This window comes from Solanum pennellii, chromosome 5 (genome assembly GCF_001406875.1).
Source record: "Solanum pennellii chromosome 5, SPENNV200".
Lineage (NCBI taxonomy): Eukaryota > Viridiplantae > Streptophyta > Magnoliopsida > Solanales > Solanaceae > Solanum > Solanum pennellii.
In genome coordinates, this window is record NC_028641.1 from 71572993 (window position 1) to 71573529 (window position 537).

The window sequence follows — 537 nt, forward strand, 5'->3', positions numbered from 1 at the left end:
CTTTGTCCTCCAACTCCTTATACACCCCCTCTTCCCCTCTACACCCCCTCCCCCCTCTTTACACTCCCAAACCTCCCTTACCTCCCTACACCACTTACCCCTCCTACCCCCTCCAAACGTTTGGTCGCAAAGATCTGGAAAAAAATACCTAAATTCAAAAAATAAATCACTTGAAAAGGACATCCGAGGACAAAGTTATGACCGTTTGAAGTTTCACCAATTTACAACTACTTTTTCAAGTTTCAATCTCTGATTTGGTTAAACTTCAAAGGATTGTAACTTTTGCCTCGGATATCCGTTTGACGTAAAAAAAATTGATCATGGATATTTTTCCGAGATCTATCCGGTCAACTCCTTAATTTGTTTTGCCTTTTTATCTTATTATATTTTATTTATATAAAATAGAAGTTACACAAGGTATTTAGGTGGTTTTTTTGTTCTAGTATTATATATAATGTCACTACAGAAAAAACAGTGATTAGAGGTGTGCGTTGGTGATCTTATTTATGGTGTTTGTGGTAGGCCGGGGGGGGGGGG